This window comes from Bufo gargarizans, chromosome 4 (genome assembly GCF_014858855.1).
Source record: "Bufo gargarizans isolate SCDJY-AF-19 chromosome 4, ASM1485885v1, whole genome shotgun sequence".
In the NCBI taxonomy this organism is placed as follows: domain Eukaryota; kingdom Metazoa; phylum Chordata; class Amphibia; order Anura; family Bufonidae; genus Bufo; species Bufo gargarizans.
Genome location: NC_058083.1, coordinates 419,279,595 through 419,305,244, shown reverse-complemented (window position 1 = coordinate 419,305,244; position 25,650 = coordinate 419,279,595). Strand labels below are relative to the sequence as shown.

The 25,650-nt window shown below is 43.8% G+C and overlaps 1 long non-coding RNA gene across 6 annotated transcripts in view; it reads right to left on the bottom strand.

Moving 5' to 3' along the window:
• LOC122934283 overlaps positions 1-25,650 on the bottom strand; it is an 898,769-nt gene that overhangs the window by 374,544 nt on the left and 498,575 nt on the right. For 5 of the 6 annotated variants that reach the window (XR_006388647.1, XR_006388648.1, XR_006388645.1 and 2 more), the window contains one exon: positions 23,295-23,368. This is a non-coding gene — a long non-coding RNA (uncharacterized LOC122934283). Of the gene's footprint in view, positions 1-6,053; positions 6,217-23,294; positions 23,369-25,650 lie in introns of all 6 variants that reach the window. The other variant, XR_006388650.1, reaches the window with a different exon arrangement.

The following is a 25,650-nucleotide window of genomic DNA, read 5'->3' as shown; positions in this document are numbered from 1 at the left end:
TTAGTCAGGCTTCTGGCATTAGTATACTGTAGGAATCTGCAAGGGTCCGTCATTGATGGAAGGTATGTGTCACCGAGGTAAACCAAAAAACCCCAAAGAAATGCACGATAGGATTAGGGGAGACTAAGTACCTGGGGTACGTCATTGGGCAAGTAAGGTCGTTCCTGGAAATAGTGGGCTATTATATGAGGTTCGTTCCCCATTTTGCCACTTAACGGCTCTGTTAACAGGGCCTTTAAAGGGAAGGAAGTCAGTGATGGTCCACTGGAATGACCAGGTGGAAGAGGCTTTTTCTGCATTGCAGTCAGTCTTGTGCGGGTCACCGGTTTTGGTAACATCCGACTTAAAGAGGGGGTTTGTGGTACAGACCGATGCCTCTGAAGTGGGCCTCGGATCTGTACTCTCTCAGGAAATCAATGGGGAGGAACATCCCATTGGTTTCCTGAGCCGCAAACTCACCCCAGCCGAGACTAGGTACAGTATAGTGGAGAGAGAGTGCCTGGTCATCAAATGGGCTCTCGAGTCTCTCCGCTATTATCTGTTGGGGAGAAAGTTCCGTCTGGTGACTGACCACTCCCCTCTCAAGTGGATGAGCCAGGCCAAAGATAGGAATGCTCTGGTCACCAGATGGTTCTTGTCATTACAGAACTTCAAGTTCTCAGTGGAACACAGGGCAGGCCGCCTGCAGGGAAACTCGTTTGGCAAGTGTTCACCCCCTCAGGGTTGAACAAAGGGGGGACGTATGTAGGAAGGCGCAAGAGTCCGTCGTTGACGGAAGGTATGTGTTCCTGGCCTCGGTGAAGAGAGAGCAAATATTTTCAGGTGTCAGTGGTAGCTAATGCTGTTTGACACGTTACTAGTTAGCATAGCGTGAAAAGCTAATCCGGGACGGCTCTTACTGGGAGTAGATTACTCCTCTCTGACAGTGGAGCTCTGTCAGTCTCTGTGTTGGGACCTGGGAGTTTGGGACTGGATTAAGGCCTGCTACCTTGTTGGTTTGAAAGCAGATGGATTCAGCTTTGTCCAAGGACTTCTTGTTTACCGCATGGTGTGAACGAACACCAGAATCACAAGGTGACTGTTTTCCTTGTAGCGGACTTATTGTTTTGTCATTTACCTAATGTGTGAATAAACACTGAACTGTTTAATTCAGGCATCCTCAAACTGCGGCCCTCCAGCTGTTGCAAAACTACAACTCCCAGCATGTCCGAACAGCCTACAGGTATCCACCTACAGCAGGGCATTGTGGGAGTTGTAGTTTTACAACAGCTGGAGGGCCGCAGTTTGAGGATGCCTGGTTTAATTCAAAGACTTTGTTGTTGCCTCTATACTGCGTCCGCTAACCTGCCTACCAGAGCGAATCCCCACAATCCCCTCCTTCCATTCTTCCCCTAGTTTCATTACCACGCCCGAGGTCTCCATCTTCTCCTCCTATAATGTAATTACCCTCCCCAGTCCCTAGTTTAAACACTCCTCCAACCATCTAGACATCTTCTCCCACAAAACAGCTGCACCTTCCCCATTGAGGTGCAGCCCATCCCTAATTTAGAGCCTGTAGCCGACAGAGAAGTCAGTACAATTCTCCTTGCCCGAAGTTTGTGACCTAAATCCCTAAAATCACTTTTAAGGACACTCCACCTACTTCTAACTTTGTCATTGGTTCCAATCTGGACCATGACTGCTGGATGTTCACCAGCCCCTCCCAATAATCTGTCAATCCGATCTACGATATGTCGAACTCAAGCACCTGGAAGACAACACACCGGTCGACAATCCCGGTCTTTGTGACAGATCGCCCTATCTGTACCCCTGCGTTGTCAATAATGCAACACATACTAATGGGGATTACGCTAGAAAATAGAAAGAAAAAATACAATACAGTGCAATTGTGAGCAACTGACTTGCTGTAGTCCCTTCCTAAAGTCGCTGAATCTCAAGTCACTTAATCTTAAGTCACTCACTTAATACAAACACACACTGGAAATCAAATAGGAGAACGCTCACAAACTTGCCTTGTTTGTCTACTTGCATAGGTGCTGCTCCCAAATAACTTCAAATCAGACTGCTCTGAATTCAAAGGAGATGACAAACTTTATATTAATGCCTATGGTGTAATGTGTACTTGTCCAAATACTTTTGTGTGTATATGTATATATATATATATATATATATATACATACAGGTGAAACTCGAAAAATTTGAATATTGTTCAAAAGTCCATTTATTTCAGTAATGCAAAGTAAAAGGAATTGCATTAATGCAGCTAACATTTTGTGAAAAGGTTCAATATTCTAGGCTCAAAGTGTCACACTCTAGTCAGCTAATTAATCCATACCCCTGAGCAAAGGGTACCTCCAAATTGTGACTTTGGGGTTTCATAAGCTTTAAGCCATAATCATCCAAATTAGAACAAATAAAGACTTGAAATATCTTGCTTTGCATGTAATGAGTCTATTTCATATGTTAGTTTCACCTTTTAAGTTGCATTACTGAAATAATTGAACTTTGCACGATAATCAAATTTTTCGAGTTTCACACACACATATATATATATATATATATATATATATATATATATATATATGTTATTTAAACTGCCTGGTGAACAAAGTAAAAAAGAAAAACGGAAAAAGTAACAAAAGAATTGCTTTTTCCCCACAATCAACTACCTGCACCCCCCCCCCCCCCAACAAAAAATACATGTTAAAGGGAACCTGTCTATAGAAAAAGAAGTGTCCAGCATCCTGAGGATTCTAAAATAAAGCTCAAGACACCCGTGACTAACTGCCCCCCTGGTCAGGATCGCATGTCAGATGGTATCAATTCATGGCAGCCAATGACAAGGCTTCTGATCAATGCAGTTTATTGAAATATAAAATTCCAACGCTTTTCGGAGTTCTCACAATCCTCCTTCTTCAGGGGTCTTCTAACAGAAGTTCTTCTTGAAGTACTGGAGACCTCTGTTAGAAGACCCCTGAAGAAGGAGGATTGTGAGACCTCCGAAACGCGTTGGCATATTTTATTGCAATAAACTGCATTGATACCATCTGACCAATGCAGTTTGGCCAGGGGGGCAGTTAGTCACGGGTGTCTTGAGCTTTATCCTGTGACTAACCCCCCTGTGAAGTGAGTACTCTAACTCTCAGAATCACAAATCTCCTTTTAGGAGAATATTCTGTTGCATCACCATCCTCCGGTTAAAGGGGGCACTACCTACCACACCTATCTCCTCCATACTCTTGGGAGTGGCGCCTCCTATAGTGTTTTCTCTTTTTTGAATCACGTCCGGTTGGATCCATTTAGTTGCTTTGGAACCACCAGACTAGGTTCACCCATCACTGGTATTTGTCTATTGGGATTGAAAAATATTTTTTCACCTCCCTATAACACTTGTGCTGCCTTCCCTAAATAGTTACTGAACGGCACTTAGATTGTGGTGCTATTTTATATTTTATACTTTTTTCTCTAGTTACACTAACATCTTCTCCATTCCTCTGGCGCCTTTTCCCCAGGGCCTATAGCCCTGGTGGAACTACTCAACCTTTTTTTATTTTCTCCTATTGAATCTCATATGATAGGGCAGACAACAAATCCTTTTGTGGACACTGGGACATACAGGAATGATGTCATAAACCACATCAAACTTCTGTCCACTGGAGGCTGCAGAACATCCCGTAAAGCTAAGCAAGAAACACACTGTGTCGTCTGCCTCGAAAGGAAAAAAAACAACAAGCCTTCTTTGAAAGATAAAATTGTGCTGCTTAGTCAGTCGTTAGAGGCTTTTCTTGTGACCTTAGTTCACCCCTCTCTTCTGCCGGCCAAACATGAACTTTGAGAAACACATTCTAGGTAAAGCAAGTAAATTTGATTTCTGCTTAGTTTTCCTTCAGTTTGCTTTCAAATCAATAGGTACCTGTCTGTTCAATATATAGTGCTATAAAGCTGGGCAGTATTAGTCACAGCCCTGTCATCCAGACATTACTTTTCTAAAGGGTCTTTAAGAAAATGCTCTAATCAGTGATTTGCTATCTTTACAAATTGAGCAGACGATCTATGAAAAGTGGCATAACTTTAAGATCCTGGGCCCAATGCAAAATGTGTAGTGGTACCCAAAAACCATTGCATGTTAATTAATCTTCATCAGATACCGGAACCAAGTTATAACTGTATCCTCAGGACACCACCTGTATTTCTTAAGTAGGTTGAAGTAACATAGAGTTTCATTTACTATACTGAAATAAGCCTAAATTATGCGTATTTCAGGGCAGGAAACGGGGGTGGGCTGGCAGGCCCGTCTCATTTACCATTTTCTACGCCTGTTTTAGGAGTAGAAAATGGTTTAACCCCTTAAGGACGCAGCCCCTTTTTTCCACTAACAAAGGAAGGGTTAACAGCCAAACAAAACTCAATATTTATTGCCCTGACTCTGCGGTTTACAGAAATACCCGATATGTGGTCGTACACCACTCTACGGCCCCACGTCAGGGCGTAGAGGGATAGGAACGCCGTGTGGTTTTTGGAAGGCAGATTTCGCTGGACTGGTTTATTTACACCATGTCCCATTTGAAGTCACCTGATGCACCCCTAGAGTAGAAACTCCAAAAACGTGACCCCATTTTAGAAACTACGGGATAAGGTGGCAATTTTTTTGGTACTATTTTAGGGTACATATGATTTTTGGTTGCTCTATATTACACTTTTTGTGAAGCAAAGTAACAAAAAATTGAAATTCTGAAATTTCATCTCCATTTGCCATTGACTCTTGTGGAACACTTACAGGGTTAACATGGTGTCAAAAAAACAAGTCCAGCAAAAACTGCCTTCCAAAATCCATATGGCATTCCTTTCCTTCTGCGCCCTGCTGTGTGCCCGTACAGAGGTTTAAGACCACATATGGGGTGTTTCTGTAAACTAAAGAATCAGGGCAATAAATATTGAGTTTTGTTTGGCTGTTAACCCTTGCTTTGTTACGGGAAAAAAATTTATTAAAATGGAAAATTTGCCAAAAAACACCTGTTTTGGCACTGTTTTTATGTTTTACTATTTACAACGTTCATCTGACAGATTAGATCATGTACTATTTTTATAGAGCACGTTGTTACGGACACAGGGATACCTAATATGTTTACTTTTTTAAAATTTATTTAAGTTTTACACAATATCATCATTTTGTAAACAAAAAAAATCATTTTAGAGTCTCCATAGTCTGAGAGCCATATATTTTTTTTATTTTTTGGGCGATTGTCTTAGTTAGGGTCTCATTTTTTGCAGGATGAGTATGCAATCATGGTAAGATTTTGGGCTTGCATATACCTTTTTGATCGCTTGCTATTACACTTTTTGTGATGTAAGGTGACAAAATTATAGCTTTTTTGACACCATTTTTATTTTTATGTTGTTCACCTGAGGGGTTAGATCATATGATATTTTTATAGAGCAGGTTCTTACGGACACGGAAATACCTAATATGTGTACCTTTTTTTTATTTATTAAGGTTTTACACAATAATATTTTTTAAACCCAAAAAACTTGTTTTAGTGTCTCCATAGTCTGAGAGCCATAGTTTTGTAATTTTTTGGGCCATTGTCTCATGTAGGGGCTAATTTTTTTGCGGGATGAGACGACGGTTTGAATGGTACTATTTTGGCGTACATACGACTTTTTTGATCACTTTTATTACCTTTTCTTGGAAGTAAGGCGAGCAAAATGTTAATTTCATCATAGTTTTTATTTTTATGGCGTTCACCGTGCGGGGAATGTAACATGACCGTTTTATAGATCGGGTCGTTATGGACGCGGTGATATATAAAATAGGGAATTATTATTTTTTTTATCAGGGATAAAAGTTTTTTTTTAATTTACTTTTTTAACATTTTTTTTTTTTACCCAGACCCACTTGGTTCTTGAAGATCCAGTGGGTCTGATGTCTGTATAATACAGTAAAGTACACTTTATAGTGTACTGCACTGTATTTCAATCACACTTTGAACAGATCTCTGCCTTTAGCACAGATCTGTTCAGCACCATGGGAATCTTCCCCGTCTGCCTCTTACATCCAGTGATGTCTCCTTTGATGTAGACGTTCTCTTTCCTTATCCTCTTCACTTGGACCAGACGGCTTTGATTACTTATTTCTGCCACAAAGACTTTTAATTCATCTCAGTGCTGGACATTTTTATTTGTTTTCCTGGATGCTGAAACCATACATGTCAGAGCCTGCAAGACCAATATAGACTAAAAATTATGTAACATGTATTCTTTATTACATTTTTCATTGTTTAATTTCCATTGTTAATATCTACATCTATCTAAATGATTTTTGGCCTTTATACATATTTACAACAGAAAATGTAATGCTATATTTTTACTGACCAGTGCACATAATCACAGCACATATAGTTTGTCTTAACCATTATTTACTTTATTTAGGAGTTCACTAGCATTAGAATAATAGCCGGTTTCTAATAAAAACAGACCAATCACACCAATTACCGAATCCAGATAGCATACACCCTTGTATCCTAAGAGAATTAAGCAATGTAATAGACAGTATGTACAATGGAATGCTCACCGAAGTATAGCTCAGTCTGCTAGTCCACCTAACATATATATATATATACCTTGTATGTACTAAATGAACGGCTTGATATAAAGTAAAACACTTTATTGCATTAATATTCCATATGCATTACCTCTAAAACATCATAAAAAACGATATTCTTACAATACATAAAATAAAACCATTGACATATATTGCATATATAGATGTGTGTTCATACACGGTCACGGTCCCTCTATCTTACTGCAGTGCAGAGCTCACGTACTGCTATGTTATAATATAGAAAAGTTTCTCAGCGATGTCAGTATAATTCGTATTCCCAGAGTTCACTTTTTTGAAAATAGTATGTATATACAGTGGATATAAAAAGTCTACACACCCTAGTTAAAATGTCAGGTTTCTATGCTGTAAAAAATAAATAAAAAATGAGACAAAGATAAATCATTTCAGAACTTTTTCCACACAAACTGAAATCTTTTAGGTGGAGGGAAGAAAACAAAAAAAATAACTAAAATAATGTGGTTGCATAGGTGTGCACACCCTCTTATAACTGGGCACACCCTCATGTAGCTGTGTTCAGAATTAAGCATTCACATTGAAAATCATGTTAAATAGGAGTCAGCAGACACCTGCCATCATTTAAAGTGCCTCTGATTAACCCCAAATAAAGTTCAGCTGCTCTAGTTGGTCTTTCCTGAAATTTTTTTAGTCGCATCACACAGCAAAAGCCATGGTTCACAGAGAGCTTCCAAAACATCAGAGGGATCTTATTGTTAAAAGGTATCAGTCAGGAGAAGGGTAAAAAAAGAATTTCCAAGGCATTAGATATACCATGGAACACAGTGAAGACAGAAAATATGGCACAACAGTGACATTACCAAGACCTGAACGTCCCTCCAAAATTGATGAAAAGTCGAGAAGAAAACTGGTCTGGGAGGCTACCAAGAGGCCTACAGCAACATTAAAGGAGAGGCAGGAATATCTGGCAAGTACTGGCTGTGTGGTACATGTGACAACAATCTCCCGTATTCTTCTTATGTCTGGGCTATGGGGTAGAGTGGCAAGACGAAAGCCTTTTCTTATGAAGAAAAACATCCAAGCCAGGCTACATTTTGCAAAAACACATCTGAAGTCTCCCAAAAGCATGTGGGAAAAGGTGTTATGATTTGATGAAACCAAGGTTGAACTTTTTGGCCATAATTCCAAAAGATATTTTTGGCCCAAAAACAACACTGCACATCACCAAAAGAACACCATACCCACAGTGAAGCATGGTGGTGGCAGCATCATGCCTTGGGGCTGTTTTTCTTCAGCTCTAACTGGGGCCTTAGTTAAGCTAGAGGAAATTATGAACAGTTCCAAATACCAGTCAATATTGGCACAAAACCTTCAGGCTTCTGCTAGAAAGCTGAACATGAAGAGGAACTTTATCTTTCAGCATGACGACGACCCAAAGCATACATCCAAATCAACAAAGCAATGGCTTCACCAGAAGAAGTTTTGGAATGGCCCAGCCAGAGCCCAGACCTGAATCTGATTGAAAATCTGTGGGGTGATCTCAATGGGCTGTGTACAGGAGATGCCCTCGCAATCTGACAGATTTGGAGTGTTTTTGCAAAGAAGAGTGGGTAAATCTTGCCAATTTCCAGCAGTCTTCTTTTTACTTTATTTTGTTTTGTCCTTTTGATATAAAAGCGCTTTTTATGATATGCTAATGAGGCTCCAAGGTGCCCAGAGGGGCGTTTTTTTCCTTCTCCGGTGCCCAGTGACACCCCCTGCAGTGCCCAAGAACGCCTCCTGATCCTCAAATAACCTCCCACAGCCCCGGCAAACGGTTCTGCCCCCTCCCCAAGTCATAGTCTACCTTCTAGAAATGCCCCGTCCTTCTTCCTGTCGGCGGCCAGAAAACTCGCACAGGCGCAGTACCGCCTGCGGGATCATCAACCTCCTCAGGGTAACAGTGCTCAGGTTACATCACTGGGCTCAGCGCATGCCCAGTGAGACTTTTGAGGCTGTTGCCCTCAGGAGGTTGATGATCGTGCAGGCGCAGGTGGTACTGCGCCTGCGCAAGTTTTCTGGCCGCCGACAGAAAACTGCCGACTGCTGGAAATAAGGTACTTTAGTGAACATAGCGATGGTGACAGCTTAAAATGGTAAAAGCAGGTGACAAGATTCCCTTTAAAAGCCTCTGATGGTGTCGGTCTCTTAAATAGAAAGTGCATCCATGCAATGTTTTAACAGAGAGATGTGATATGGAAAGTATGTACCGCAATAGATCCAGTACATATGTAATATATGTCACATTTCCAATATGTTAAATGTAATGTATCTTTGCATAAAAAAACTCCCAAAAAAAAAAAACGCAATATCAGAATAATATATTATTCTCACATGGTCCGGTCCCAGATTTTAGCAATCATACCAGTGAAATTTAATCCGGTCCAGTTTTGTGAATCACCATGGTATAAAAGGTGGTTCTGTTGCTCTTTCTGATTACAACTAGCACAACTGAGGAAGAAACCATGTTAGGTTTCGAATCGCGTCTGGTAAATACTTCAATGCGATATCAATTTATATTTTTTAAAAACCTGGAAAAAGACCACCACAGTGTTTCAAGCATATTATCTGCAAAGACAGATTACCTCCAATACCTCCAATAAGCATCAAAGATCCACGAGCGCTACGTCAGAAAGTGCCGGCACTAGCGCAGGATGGAGCAGTAACACCTGCAAAATTACTGACACCTGCGGGTGTTTGAATACCAGGAACTGAAAGCCGCCCAACACGTATGTATACCTAGAGACATCGGGGCATTCAAGGTGCGGTAAGAGCCTAAAACCTTTCAATGATACAAATAGGAGACATTGTAGCTGTATCCCAACTTGAAAAACTATCGAGGATTGTTCATAGTAACATGAAGATCATTATGTGGCTCTAAGCTATAAGATAAACTTTTCGATATTATAACATAGCAGTACGTGAGCTCCGCACTGCAGTAAGATAGAGGGACCGTGACCGTGTATGAATACACAGTTATATATGCAATATATTTCAATGGTTTGATTTTATGTATTTTAAGAGGTTTTTTTATGATGTTTTAGAGTTAATACATATGGAATATTAATACAATAAAGTGTTTTACTTTATATCAAGCCGGTCATTTGGTACATACAATCTAATAGACAGACCCTTATTTAAAGGGAACCTGTCACCTGGATTTTGGGTATAGAGCTGGGGACATGAGCTGCTAGATCGCCGCTAGCACATCCGCAATAGTACCCAGTCCCCATAACTCTCTGTGCTTTTATTGTGTCAAAAAACGATTTTATAGACATGTAAATTAACCTTAGATAAGTCCTGTCTCCTCAATGCTTGAGAGATGAGTCCAGCGTTCTCTGACTTTGAACCCAGCTATACCCACTGTGAAGGAGCCCAGCACCACCACGCATTCTTCGACTCTCCTCCTTGCTCCTTGACATCACAAAGCTAGAGCGCCGTGATCTTGCGATTCGTGAGCTAGTGCATGCGCAGTGTCGGCATAGTGTTCCTTCCCCGTGTTGGCATCAGCCTCAGGGAGCCAACTGCACATGCGCTAGCTCGCACATTGCGAGATTACGGCTCTCTAGCATTGTGACGTTGGGGAGCAAGGAGGAGATTCAGAGTATGCGGGGTGGTGCTGGTCTCCTTCACAGTGGGCGTGGCTCGGCTCCAGAAACTTTAGTAACAGCTCCTTGGGCTTCTTACTTGCCTCATATACATATACATAAAATAGTTTTTGTGACACAATAAAAGCACACAGAGCTATGGGGACTGGGTATTGCGGATGTGCTAGCGGCCATCTAGCAGCCCATGTCCTCAGCTCTATACCCAAAATCCAGGTGACAGGTTCCCTTTAAAATATGAGAGGGTCTGTCCCACAGGATTGGCGCTTAGCAAATGTGGTGCCCAGAGGTCGCACTACATTTTTTCCAGAAGAGTAAAAATACTGCTCTTAACAATTTTCAGGAGTATTTTAGCCGAGGAGGAGTACGAATTTTGCGGTAATTCATATATATAATGCATAGGCCTACATAACGTTATGAGGCTGATATTTCTGCAGGGAAACCATTGCTAGTCTACCATGCAGAAATAAATGTAGACAATTTTACATTTATCCAACATCATACACTAAACATAAGACCACTGCTGCCATACACAGCGCCCACTTGATGCTGCCATACACAGCGCCCACCTAATGCTGCCATACACAGCGCCCACCTGACACTGCCATACACAGCACCCACCTAATACTGCCATACACAGCGCCCGCCTAATGCTGCCATACACAGCGCCCACCTAATACTGCCATACACAGCGCCCGCCTGATGCTGCCATACACAGTGCCCACCTGACGCTGCCATACACAGCGCCCACATGACACTACTGTATACTGTCGGAAGACGCAGGGGTCCGTCATTGACGGAAGGTACGTGTCACCGAGGTTCCTGGCCTCGGTGAGATAAGAACCAGTAATTTTGTGTGTCAGCGGCAGCTAGTGCTCGCTGACACTGTTTTTACTTAGTGTGGCTGTAAAGCCAATCCGGGCCAGTTCTTATTGGGAGCAGCCAAAGAGCAGGGTCGGTGGCTGTTCCCCTTGTCCAGGCCAGGTTTTGGGCTGGGGTTTAAAAACCCAGCCAGCAGCTCAGCTGGGTGTGGTGTGATTCGCCAAGTGATACTGGAGCTGTGGAATCTCTATGTTATGGGAGTTGAGTAGACCTTCCACGCTGCCAGGCTGAGAGCCGCATGAGAGCAGGTGCCAGGTGATTTGTGTAATTTTGCTGTGTGAATTAACACCAAGTAAAGTGTTGTTTTTCCTTTTCTGCTTGTTTTGGTGTGAATAAACACTGATCAGGTCTTGCCTCTGTGTTGTGTCCGCTTACCCTGCCTACCAGAAAAAATCCCTACAATACATATTACATACACAGCTCTACCACATGCCCATTACACATATATTTTACTATATATACATTGCACACACAGCTCTGCTACATGTCCATTACACAGATAGAACTACTGTGTGCACATTACACACAGAAAACTGCACAGTAGACTGGTTACACTGACATAGCCCTGCTTTAAAGACACCTTCCATACATAAAGTACCTCTGAATTCTCCACCAGCACAGTCCTACACAAACCTACACGAGCCTGTGTTCCCCTAACTTCTCCCACACACATGGCTGATCACGTGACTGTGACATCACCAAAGGTCCTGTAACCACAATGTAGTCTAGAGCTGCTCCTGGTAAGAGAGATGTCTGTGAGGGGTGGGGCTTCTTGCGAGATGGGCAGGGCTTTACGTGTGCCGGACCTGGCAGCTTCTGATACAGCGCTCCTGACTAGAAAACGACCATGCGTAAAAATATGCATGAATCTTTTTCCTGGGAGTAAAATGGCCTGAATTGGCGTCTATGACACTTGTACAGGCGTTATTGCGACCTCTGGTGGTGTCAATATTCAAAAAGGGGACAAAAACTAAGCCCAGAAACTATAGGCTAGTAAGTTTAACCCCTTAGTGACCACCCATATGCCTTTTTATGGTGGTCGCTAAGGGGCCTCAGGCTAGGCCTCCACTTTTTCACTGTGGCATAGTCTAAGCACAGCACAGGTCCCCCGTGCACCGGAGACCGGGGGCTTGGCTCTCACATGAGAGCCGTGCTCCTGCTCTAACAGTCTTGCCAGCAGGAGCACCGATCCGGGCTGTTTAACCCCTTACATGCTGCAGGAAATGGCTGCTAAATGTAGGCGTTATGAAATGAAAAGATATTTTAAGTTCCCTTTTAGGACTACAAAAACATTTCTTAAATAAAATTCATTTTTTCCATTGAAAATACGCTTGTTTTATAAATACATGTTTAATATTGCCACTTCTGTAACAACCTGCACTAAAAAAATATCCCGTACATTATCCCCTATGGTGAACTCTGTAAAAAAACATTTAAAAAATGCCAGAATTGGGATGCGGCAATGTAAAAAAAATGTTTTCTTTAACAAAAAAAAAGGGCTTTATTACACAAAAATAGGATAGCCTTTATGCAGAATTGGTAACTGCAAATACAGTGAAGGAGTTCAAGCATGCATGGGATAGGCATAAGTCCATCCTTCATATAAGATAGGGACAAGGGCTAATCATAGTACTCAGTATATTGGGCAGACTAGATGGGCCAAATGGTTCTTATCTGCTGAAACATTCTATGCTTCTAGTAAAACATAAAAAAAAAATTGTATTTGTTATAGCTGTAATGGTACTGACCCAGAGAATAAAAATATATTTATGCAAAAAAAGAACGCTGCAAAATTTATACCGTATATCATCTCCCTCCCAGAAAGAGTTAATAAAAATTAATCAGAAAGTTATAAGCACCCCAAAATGCCACCATTAACTACAACTTGTCCCACAAAAAAACAAGCCCTCATACAGCTACATAGATGGAAAAATAAAAAAGCTATCGCTCTTGGAAGGCGAAGATAAAAAAAAGGAAGAAAAATGCTTGGTGAATAAGGCCCAAAACTGGCTGGTCACTAAGGTGTTAACATCTGTCAAGGTTTTCTAAAGATGCTATCTTGGAGTATCTCAATGAAAATAAGCAAATAACGCCATATCAGAATGGCTTCGTGAGGGATCGGTCATGCCAAACTAATTTAGTTTCTATGAGGAGGTAAGTTCTAGACTTGACCGCGGCGAATCAATGGATGTCGTATATCTGGACTTCTCCAAAGCATTTGACACTGTACCGCATAAAAGGTTAGTATATAAAATGAGAATGCTCGGACTGGGAGAAAACATCTGTATGTGGGTAAGGATAGCAAACAGAGGGTGGTTATTAACGGTACATACTCAGATTGGGTCACTGTCACTAGTGGGGTACCTCAGGGGTCAGTATTGGGCCCTATTCTCTTCAATATATTTATTGATGATCTTGTAGAAGGCTTGAACAGTAAAATATAATTTTTTGCAGATGCCACTAAACTGTGTAAAGTAATCAACACGGAAGAGGACAGTATACTGCTACAGATGGCTCTGGATAGATTGCAGTCTTGGACAGAGAAGTGGCAGATGATGTTTAACACTGACAAATGTAAAGTTATGCACATGGGAAGGAATAATGCAAGTCACCAGTACAAACTAAATGTATGTGTCAGGCAGCTGCTGCCAAGGCCAATAGGATCATGGGGTATATCAAAAGGGACACAGATGCACGTGGCAAAAACATGGTTCTGCCACTTTACAAATCACTAGTCAGACCACACATGGAGTACTGTGTACAGTTCTGGGCTCCTGTGAACAAGGCAGACATAGCAGAGCTGGAGAGGGTTCAGAGGAGGGCAACTAAGGTAATAACTGGAATGGTGGGACTACAGTACCCTGAAAGATTATCAAAATTATGGTTATTCACTTTAGAAAAAAAGACGACTGAGGGGAGATCTAATAACTATGTAAAAAATATCATCTATTTATCCCCAGCACTGTGACGAGGGGACATCCTCTGCGTCTGGAGGAAAGAAGGTTTGTGCACAAACATAGAAGAGGAATCTTTACTGTAAGAGCAGTGAGACTATGGAACTGTCTCCCTGAGGAGGTGGTGATGGTGAGTTCACTAAAAGAGTTGAAGAGGGGCCTGGATGTATTTCTGGAATGTAATAATATTACATGTTACAGCTACTACAGATGGGTTGTTGATCCGGGGAGTTATTCTGATTGCATTAATAAAAAATTGACTTCTTCCTCATTGGGTTTTTAGCCTTCCTTTACTATGTCATCTGCCCCTCCATTGTGTGCAGCATTGCATCTGAGCTCCACTGAAGTGAATAGGGCCGAGCTGCTATGCCACAAAAAACCTGTGACCAGGCGTGACACTGTTTTCGAGTTGTAAGATACCCAATACCTGTGAGGAGGAGTGTAAATTTAAATTCAAAGTAATTAACAGCAATGCTTGAAGTCTAGGAAATGTTACAACTCTGCAAACTTAGCCTATGAAGAATAATATACAAGGTATTGAGCTGTAAAACCAGCACACATGGATATATATATATATATATATATATATATATATATTTATATATATATATAAAATGTCATTCAATTCCTGAACTCGATACAGAGCAGGATGTCAGAACACTAAAGCCCCTTCTCTGGACAATCGTTACCAGTGTAATGAGTGCTACACTTTAATGTTTAGGCCATATTTTGTAATCATCAGTGTTCATCAAAGCCATTATACCAGTAAGGGTACTTTCACACTTGCGGCAGGACGGATCCGGCAGGCTGGTCTCCCTGTCAGATCCGTCCTTCCGCTGTTTCACCGTATCGCCGGACCGCCACTCCGTCGCTATTGACTATAATGGGAACGGAGCCCTGGCGCAGCACGGCGGTGCACGGCAAAAGCTGCCGGACTAAAAAGTCCTGCATGTCCGACTTTTTAGTCCGGCGGCTTTCGCCGTTCTGCGCCGGAGCTCCGCCCCTGTCCCCATTATAGTCAATGGGGACAGAACGACGGTCCGGCGAAACAGCGGAAGGACGGATCCGACAGGGAGACCAGCCTGCCGGATCCGTCCTGCTGCAAGGGTGAAAGTACCCTTAATATGCTTTGTATACAGAGATCTGATACTATCTTAATCTGAAGTCACTGTGTTTAGTTATTGGGTACTGTGGGAGCCATTAATACTATTTTATGGATTATTTTAGTTTCAAATTGCATATTTCCATTCGTACTGAAAAGGTTCTGGCAGTTGACCAAATATTATATGACCTTTCTGAAAATAAATTCCAAAAAAACCAAATGTAGGTAACAATACTGTTGGGTTCCAATACCATTAAGTCTCACAGTTTCCAAATAACTTGTTCCCACCAGCATCAATAACAGTCATGACTCCCGGGCTTCAGTACCTTGGAGAAGGGTAAAAGTACATACTACTTGGAATGACTGCCACAGAGACTTGGCACTTATAGTAATACTACAATAAAACACTTAGTTCTGTGTAATTTTAAAATGCTCGAGGGTGCTGAGCACTCAAGCCGAAAAAAGTTATCAGCAGTGAGACACTTGGAATCTGACAACAATTTAGAGCAAGATATCCCCATAGCTCAGCCAATTCCAATGGGGGTGGTGAGCATTGAAACAATACTTTGGATTAGAGTTCTATAAAGACCTGGAGCTAGAGACCCTGTTTAATGCCCATAGATGACACATGTCTGAAAATGCAATGCTGTTTTAATGTGTACTTCCATCTTGATGGACATAATAACATAGTAACATAGTACATAAGGCCGAAAAAAGACATTTGTCCATCCAGTTCTGCCTGTTATCCTGCAAGTTGATCTAGATAGGGTTGTTGCGGGTATCGAAATTTCTATACCCAATCGATACTTTTGTCCCGGTATTGATACGATACCGGGATTTCCGTTTTTTCAATACTGGGCTGCCTAGTATCTCTGAACATGAGCGCGCTGCTATCGGTGCGCTCATGTTCTCTCAGCAGCACGGGGAGAAGGAAGCTGTCCTCCTCCCTCCCCCCCTGTGCTGCTGCTGCCGCTGCCACCAATGAGGAGAGATGGGCGGAGGAGGGGCGGGCGCACTGCGCCACCAATGAGAAGAGAGGGGCGGGCGCACTGCGCCACCAATGATAGGACTATTCCCACACAGAGCGGCACCCAGCGATGTCCCAGCACTTACTATAAGTCCTGGGCGCCGCTCCGTTCGCCCGCAGTGCCCCATTACTGTCTCCTCTCCTGCTCCACATGCTGCTGATTACTATCGGAGCGATGTGGAGGAGACAGCAGCTTCACTAGTGGGCGTTCCTTCTCCCTTCGCTGCGATTGGACAGCGCTACAGCCAGGGAGAAGGAACACCCACTAGTGAAGCTGATGTCTCCTCCCCATCGCTCCGATGCGGGTGAACGGAGCGGCGCCCAGGAATAATGGTGAGTGCTGGGACATCGCTGGGCGCCGCTCTGTGTAGCCTGAAACTTAGTCTGGACCCAGGAAAAGTAGTCAGTCAGTCTTTAACACAATACAGGAGGCAGGTGCCGGCAGCAGAATCGCATTACTGGCACCCTGCCCCTGACAGGGAGCTGCGATCAGCGGCAGTTAACCCCTCAGGTGCGGCACCTAAGGGTTTAACTGCCGCTGATCTGCCAGTACCCGCCTCCTGTATAAAGGGGTAATTATCAACGCCCCATCCCATTAAAATCATTGGTGGCACAGTGCGCTGGCCCCTCTCAACCCCCCAGTATTAAAATCATTGGTGGCAGTGGGCACAGGGTCCTCTCCCCTCCCCCTCATTGGTGGTGCAGTGGCAGCTTCTGATCGGAGCCCCAGCTGTGTAAGCCTGGGGCTCCGAACGGTTACCATGGCAGCCAGGACGCTACAGAAGCCCTGGCTGCCATGGTAACATCCCTGATGCTGTGTGCACAAAGCACAGAGCAGCAGGGACAGTGTGAAGTTCTATTCACCCTGATAGATCTCTATCAGGCTGAATAGGACAAGGGATGAAAGATCCCAGGTTCTAGCCCCTAAGGGGGGAAATAGTTATTAAATAAAACGTGTAAAAAAAAAAAAAAAAAAAAGTAAAAAAAACCCCCACCAAAATATTAAGTATAAATCACCCCCTTTTCCCAATTTCACATATAAAATATATAAATAATAAACATATTACATATCACCACATCAGAAAAGTCCAAACTATTAAAATATAAAAAAAAAAAAAAAAAAAAAAGGTGGTGAACGCCGGAACAGAAAAAAAATAATAAAAATGCGCGATTCGCCATTTTTTAAAATGCGGAATGCACGTGGCTTTTTGGGTTTCTTTTTTTGGTATTGCAACAACTCTAGATCCAGAGGCAAAAAAAAAAAGCTGTGAGGTAGAAGCCAACTTTCCCCACTATAGGGGAATAAAAAATTCCTTCCTGACTCCAATCAGGCAATCAGAATAACTCCCTGGATCAACGACACCTCTCTAGTAGCTATAGCCTGTAATATTATTACACTCCAGAAATACATCCAGACTCCTCTTGAATTCCTTTATTGTACTCACCATCACCACCTCCTCAGGCAGAGAGTTCCATAGTCTCACTGCTCTTACCGTAAAGAATCCTTTTCTATGTTTGTGTACAAACCTTCTTTCCTCCAGACGCAGAGGATGCCCCCTCGTCACAGTCACAGTCCTGGGACTGAATAGATGATGGGATAGATCTCTGTACTGTCCCCTGATATATTTATACATATTAATTAGATCTCCCCTTAGTCGTCTTTTTTCTAAAGTGAATAACCCTAATTTTGATAATCTTTCAGGGTAATGTAGTTGCCCTCCTCTGGACCTTCTCCAGCTCTGCTAAGTCGCTGATGTACTTCTTCCTGGGTCAGACAGGACACTTTTAAAGGGGAATTTATTTTAACATTCTGCATGTCCTCTGACAGTTTATTTTCCTCAGTGAATACATTGGAGAAAAAAATATTTAACAGCTTTTCTTTCTCCTCGTCGCTCTCTGCGACTCCCCCCTCATTACTCTTTAAAGGGCCAACACCTTGAGATTTATACTTTTTAACATTCACATAATTGAAGAACATTTTAGGATTAGTTTTACTCTTTTTTGCAATTAATCTCTCGATCTCTAGTTTGGCCACTTTTATTTGTTTTTTACATGTTCTATTTTTTTCCTTATAGTTTTTCAGTTCTTCCGTGTAACACTCCTGTTTTAGTGATTTATATGCTTTCTTTTTGTCATTTATTGCTTTCTTTAAAGTTCAATTTATCCACATTGGTTTATTTTTGTTCCTTAAAGGGATTCTGTCATCAGATTTTACCCCTATAACCTAAAGATATCCTCATGTCCGGACTAAGAAGAAGAATCCTAAGCTGGCCTTATTAAAAGTCACTGAGGCTCTATTTGTCCAAAAAACAGGTCTTTATAACCTGCCAATCAGTAACTTAAGGTGCCCAAGGGGAGGTCCGTTTTACAGGGTGCCCGTCCGCACCCCTCGCCGTCCGCAGGGCCGGCCTTAGGTTTTCAGGCGCCCTGTGCGAGCTAACCTTGTGGCGCCCCCCCCCCCCCCCTTCTTACACCTGGTCGCATAAACACATACAAAGAGGAAAAAATGTGTTACCTGCAGTCCTATGTAACACCACAGATAACACTAGTGCTGATAATGTGGTAGTGTTACCTTCGTCCTTAGTGTGCCTTCCTGTGTCTATCGCATGGACTCCCTGCTGGCGGCGCTGCCTCCTCTTCCTTCTTCCTCCGCAGAGAACGTCCTGATGCAGCTGCGTCAAGACATAGGAACACTGTGGGCATGGTGATGGTGACACACAGGAAGAGACACACAGACACAGGGACGGACACACACACATACCTACAATAAATATGATCACATCACAGTTCCTGTCTGTCTGCTTTGGTAAAGCTGGGCATAGCTGGGCTATGCCAGGCTTTAGCAGAGTGGGCACAGGACAGTGGACACAGGGCACGATATGTATGCAAGCACAGCTGAGCGAGTGAAGTGCAAGGGCCCGTATACACATTGCTCCTCCTGCCTGTCATACCCCTCCCCCCCCCCACTGGGCATTTTGGGGGGCATTAGAGGTTGGATGATGCGGAGTGTGCACATAGCCACCAATCATATTTCCCCCTCCTAAAGGTAACTGATGTGCTGGGGGAGAGCACATCAGTTACATGATTGGTGGCTATGTGCACACTCAACATCAGCAGCAAGGAGTTAAAGTCCAACCCTCAATGGCCCCCAAAATTCCTTGGGGGGGGGGTTGATGTAGTAGCAGGAAAGCACACTGCCCCCCTGTCCTCTATGAGCCCCCCCTGAGTCCTCTCTGAGCCCCCCCTCCCCCATTGCACACTTCTCCCACTCCATGGGCCAGTGGGCTGGCAGCAGCACCCCCCCCCCAGTCACCATGGCACATTTCTCCCCTCCAGATGGGCAGCACCAGCACATCTCTGTCCCCCCTCCCCCATGGCACATTTCTCCCCTCCAGATGGGCACTGCAGCATCAGCACAACTGTTCCCCCCCCAGCCCCCATGGCACATTTCTGCCCCCCCAGCCCCCATGGCACATCTCTGCCCCCCCCCCCAGCCCCCATGGCACATCTCTGCCCCCTCAGCCCCTATGGCACATCTCTGCCTCCCCCCCAGCCTCCATGGCACATTTCTGCCCCCCCCAGCCCCCATGGCACATTTCTGCCCCCCCAGCCCCCATGGCACATTTCTGCCCCCCCAGCCCCCATGGCACATTTCTGCCCCCCAGCCCTCATGGCACATTTCTGCCCCCCCCCCCAGCCCCATGGCACATTTCTGCCCCCCCCATGGCACATTTCTGCCCCCCCCCAGCCCCCATGGCACATTTCTCCAAATACCTACTTGTTCTTTTGCTGTGCCTGTGTAGATTGTAGTGCTGCTTCCTTGCTGTGGCTGCTGGCTGGCGCTCAGTCTTCTCTCTGGGGGCGGAGCTCAGTGGCAATGTCAAAAGGGAAGACGTGCCTGTGCGGCAGTTACGCTCTAGCAGCCACTGGTCTGCTCTCTTAAAAAGACAGGCAGGCCAGCCAGGCAGCAGAGCGGCCGCGGGCCCCACCCCCTCCTCACTCCTCAATTGTCCAGACCGTGCGCTTTGAGCGCTGTGTTAGCCGGCCGCCCGCAGACAGTCGCAGAATAATCGTGAGTAGAGTAGAGACTTAGTTCACGGCGGGCTGTCAGCCGCCCAGCGCCCCTGTTGCTATGGCGCCCTGTGCGGCCGCACAGCCCGCACACCCCAAAGGCCGGCCCTGGCCGTCCGGTGCCCAGCGCCGCCTTCCGTCTTCATCGCCGCCTTCTACAGCTCAGCGTCGCCCCTGCAATCCTCCCGTCCCTTTGCCAGATCCCGCGCCTGTGCACTAGGCTCGGCCTGATGCGCCCGTGCGGACTCCTGGCAGCGGCTTCATTGAGCGAAGTGCGCATGTGCCGACGTTATGCGCACTTCGCTCAACCCTAATATGACCTGCAGATTGGCCGAGCCTAGTGCGCAGGCGCGGGATCTGGCAAAGGGACGAGAGGATTGCAGGGGCGGCGCTGAGCTGTAGAAGGCGGCGATGAAGACGGAAGGCGGCGCTGGGCACCGGACGGCCAGGGGTGCGGACGGGCACCCTGTATTAACGGACCTCCCCTTGGGCACCTTAAGTAAGTGATTGGCAGGTTATAAAAACCAGTTTTTTGGACAAATAGAGCCTCAGTGACTTTTAATAAGGCCAGCTTAGGATTCTTCTTCTTAGTCCGGACATGAGGATATCTTTAGGTTATAGGGGTAAAATCTGATGACAGAATCCCTTTAACCTTTTATTCCCATACGGTATGTACTTCTCACAATGAGATTTTAGGAATTTAATGATATCCCATTTTGTGGCTGTATTTTTATTTTTGAGGACTTTGTCCCAGTTAGTTAGATCTATGGCCTCTCTTAGTTGGCTAAATTTAGCTTTTTTGAAGTTTGGTATTTTTGTTCCTCCCTGTAGAAACGCTCTTTTGAATGACAATTGGAAGGTTATTATGATATGGTCACTATTTCCCAGGTGTCCCCCAACCTGCACGTCTGTTGTTCTGTCGGGCCTATTGGCTAATAATAAGTTCAGTATGGCCGTCCCTCTAGTCGGGTCCTGAACCAGTTGGGAGAGGTAATTGTCTTTGGTTATTGCCAAGAACCTGTTTCCTTTATGAGATATACAAGTTTCAGTTTCCCAGTCTATATCTGGGAAGTTGAAGTCCCCCATAATAACCACCTCATTATGATTTGCCGCTTCGTCTATCTCGTTTAGTAGCAGATTTTCTGTGTGTCTGGTATATTAGGTGCTTTATCGTAAACTCCTATTAGTAATTTATTGTAGTTTTTAGCTCCATGTATCTCTACCCACAGTGACTCCACATGTTCATGTCCCTCACTTATATCTTCACCGAGTGTGGGCTTTAGACAAGACTTTACATAAAGGCAAACCCCTCCCCCTCTCCAGTTTTGACGATCCTTTCTAAACAGACTGTACAACCTTGTACATTAACTGCCCAGTCATAGCTATCATCCAGCCATGTCTCAGTTATTCCCACTATGCAATAGTTCTACTCACACATCACTAATTCCAGCTCCCCAGTTTTATTAGTCAGGCTTCTGGCATTAGTATACATACATTAACAAACAAACAAAAACAAAAAAGATACACCTGTTCTCAGAAAAATTCTTTTTCATAGATTTGACATTTTATTTTAACTTTTACTACAAAACAATAAAGCAATAAACCTTTAAATGTTGCTATAAGCCATGCTTGGATTTTTTTGCTAACAGTCTGCAAACTTCATGTTATGCTGGGACATGTTTTAGTTAGATTAAACCACACCCATCTCCTGTCTCGCGCCACCGTGAATAGAGAGATGGCCACGCATGCATTGCTTCCTCCATTCACTTTTATGGGAGTCTTGAAATTAGGTAAGTAAGCACATTAAGCAATTTTGACGAGGATGGAGAAAACCGTGCATGTGTAGCCACCATTCTGTTCTTGAGATACATGACCCAAAGTTGGCGCCTGCACCTATGGGACATTTATGGTGTATCCTATGGATATAATTTGTGTCTGAATGGGAATAACTCTTTAATTGGATGGCCAATGTGGTGCTGGTTGGTAACCCATACATTTATCCTATTATATTAGACTGGGTATAGCTTCACCGTCAACACTTCAAGATATATTCAGTTAAGTTAGTTCATAGTGCCATCCAAATGAACTGAATCCAACTCTTAAACTCTGCGTATTATGCAAATAGGCAGGGCCGGTGCTACCATAAGGCAGACCAAGCGGTCGCCTTAGGGCGCACCCTGGGGGAGGGCGGAAAAATGTGACATGAAGGGGGAGAAATGTAACATGGGGTCTGATGGCTGACATTGGGGGCTGATGTCTGACATGGCGTTCTGATCTGAGGTCTGATTAACATTGAGGGTCTGATTGGGGCTGTGAGCTGAGGTCTGATTAACATTGGGGGTCTGATTGCTGGTCTGACCTGAGGTGTAATGGAAAATATTTTTTTCTTATTATCCTCCTCTAAAACCTAGGTGTGTCTTAGAGGGCGAAAAATATTGTCCTTAAACCAGCCATTGTCTGAAGCAGAGAGAAGAAACCAGGACCACAGAGAGGAGAAGCGAGGGGGGGGGGGGGGCGCCAAAATGTAGCTTCGCTTGTGTTGGCAAAAATCCTTGCACCGGCCCTGCAAATAGGGCATCACAGAAATATGTTTTATAGAAATCAATAAATCAACAAAATGAAAGACATTACAGGAGGAACTTGTGGTTGATGCTGCCCCTTTAATATTCTACTTGATCAGTTTGCCCAGTAATATATTCCAGTAAATTGTGTTCATGAGCTCTCACCAGAGGAAGACAGTCAATGTTGCAAAGCGTCATTAATTCAACAGAATAAGTTAACAGCTTGGCTAAGTTGACTACTCATAATTTCATTGCATTACAGCACAGTCGATTAAATTTATTACTTGACTTGAGGTACTCGGTCATCACGAACAGCTCGATTCTGCTTGTGTCACACATTTACAAACATCAAAGCAGGTTAAAGGAAGTAAAATACAAACTAGTATTTTCTGTAATTCCATTAAACAAGCTTATATAAAAAGGATATGCTATGCTAGACATAACCACAGGGGACTCATCAAAGAACCTGGACTTACATTGTTTTCCGTCTTCCTCTCGCTTGTGAGTTTGGCTAGCTTCATAATCCTAGTCAGTCCTTGGGTTCCTAGATCTGCAATGAAGAAAAAAATGGTTAACTTTAATTAAACAGCAAGATCAGAACAGAAAAACACCGGGGAGTTTATGAAGTTTAGTTTCTGCTGAGAGGTTTAAAAGACTTTTTTGTGTAATCCACATAAAGGGATTATTAATGTAATTCCAGATTGGTAATGCAACATGTTACCTAGTATTACAGGATGACATTTTGTGGTATCTTAGCAAAATGGTAATGAAAAGCATATTCTGAAAATTACATTTTTAACTGATAAAAAGCCGCAAGCATTGTTGCTTGTACAGCCATTCATAAATTGCAGGCTAACATAAGGCACAGAATGGTCATTCATTTTTAGAATTGGTGTTGTAACAAGAAATGGTCTAAACAGGGGATGCCCAACCTGCGGCCCTCCAGCTGTTGCAAAACTACAACTACCAGCCTGCCCTGATGGCTGTAGGCTGTCCAGAGATGATGGAAGTTGTAGTTTTTCAACAGCTGGAGGCCCGCAGGTTGGGCATCCCTGGTCTAAACCATCTAAAACAACTTTCCTCAAACTTTCTTATGAAGACAACCTGTTTATTTTTTATTGAAGCCAGCCTGTCGAACCCCCATCTCTGCTATCCATATACGATACTGTGGCATGTATAAAAAGGCCGTCTTTATGAAAGGATCTCCAGTTTTATGAATTATACACCAAAAAAAAAAAACATTCTTCTGGTAAAATCAAGGCTTTAGTCATTTTTAAATGTAATTTGTTTGCAAATATTTTCGAATGCAGGGCATTAAAAATGACATGAGATTTGTAGGGAGACAAACTGGAATTTAAACAATACCTCCTGAGAAAAATGAAAACGCCAGGAGTTCATTTTCATTTCCTTCTTCCTAAATCATGAATTTGAAGTTGTTATATATGCCCTACATACAGTGGATTTGTGGCCCGGTCACAGTCCAAATCTGCTAGCTCACATTTCTCTTGCCACTTTTTCCCCTCAATTATCTCACACCACAGAGGCTGAATGCTTGAAATGGTGCCATGTTGCTGTGACAATAAACAAGTTCCTTCTATAGCAGGAATGGCCAACCTGCGGCTCTCCAGCTCTTACAAAACTCCCAGCATGCCCAGACAGCCTACAGCTATCAGCCTACAGCAGGGCATGGTGGGAATTGTAGTTTTACAACAGCTGGAGAGCTGCAGGTTGGCCAGCCCTGCTCTATAAGCACTCTAACAGAACTGAGTCTCCTGTTTGGGCAAGATATTCAAGTTATTTTAGCTAAGGATCGACCGATTATCGGTTTTACAGATATTATCGACCGATATTCAGGATTTTGAACGTTGTCAGTATCAGCATCTATTTTGCTGATATTCCGATAACGAATCGGGAATACGGATCTCGCTGCTGACAGCGCGATCCGTGTTCCCTCAGCAGCACTGGGGAGAAGGAAGCAGCATCTCTCTCCCCCCTGTGCCGCTGCTGCTACCAATGAGAGGAGAAGAGGAGGGGCTGTGGCCACTGCACCACCAACGAAGATAACCCTCTCATTAATTCATATACAGGAGGCGGGAGCTGGCTGCAGAATCACATAGCCAGCTCCCGGCCTCTATGACAAGTAGCTGCGATCCGCGGCAGATAGCCCCTCAAGTGCGGCACCTGAGGGGTTAACTGCCGCGGATCGCTGCTACCGCTCATAGAGGTCGGGAGCTGGCTATGTGATTCTGCAGCCAGCTCCCGCCTCCTGTATATGAATTAATGAGAGAATTATCTTCATTGGTGGTGGAGTGCGCCCCCCCACCCCCAACCCCAGTATTAGACATTGGTGGCGCAGTGCCCCCCCCCCCCAACCCAGTATTAAAGACATTGGGCCACCCAAGCCCCCCAGTATTAATAATTGGTGGCAGTGGCCACAGAGTCCCCTCACCCCTCCTCCTCATTGGTAGCAGTGGCAGCTTCTAATCGGAGCCCCAGCAGTGTAATCCTGGGACTCTGATCGGTTACCATGGCAGCCAGGACGCTACTGAAGCCCTGGCTGCCATAGTCTGCTCCCTGCTGCTGTGTGTACTATGCACAGGGCAGCAGGGAGAGTGTGAGGTCCTATTCACCCTGATAGAGCTCTATCAGGGTGAATAGGACAAGGGCTCTAGTCCTTAAGGGGGCTAATAGTTAGTAAAAATCAAAAAAAGGAAAAAAAAAAGTAAATATTAAGTATACATGAAAAGGAAAGATTTACAAAAAAATAAAAATATACACGTTAACAATAAACATATTCATTTTCAGCAGATTTGTGTAGGATTTTTTTATTTT